Below are 345 nucleotides of genomic sequence, written 5' to 3' on the forward strand. Positions count from 1 at the left end.
TGGCATTGTGTGTATCAGGGGTCAAACTCAGGACCTTGTGCATTTGAGGCAGGTGTGGTGCCACTGAGCTACATACCCAGCCTTGCAATATATATTTTTAAAATTCATTAACCTGAACACTTAAGATTACTGCCTTTTGCTCTATATATGTTATATATCAGGTTTACCATTTATATATATGTTTGGAAAACAGTATACTGCCAGTTTTTAAAATAGGGTAGATTTAGTGTAATCTTTTCATAAATTGGGAACTGCCTATTGTTCTAGTGATTTAGGGGAAACATTTGTGGATACAGCAGGTACAACAGTCTCACAACTGTTAGAATTACAGTGTGTGTGTGTGTG

The sequence above is a fragment of the Fukomys damarensis genome, unplaced genomic scaffold (assembly GCF_012274545.1).
Source record: "Fukomys damarensis isolate Sample0158 unplaced genomic scaffold, DMR_v1.0_HiC HiC_scaffold_1, whole genome shotgun sequence".
Lineage (NCBI taxonomy): Eukaryota > Metazoa > Chordata > Mammalia > Rodentia > Bathyergidae > Fukomys > Fukomys damarensis.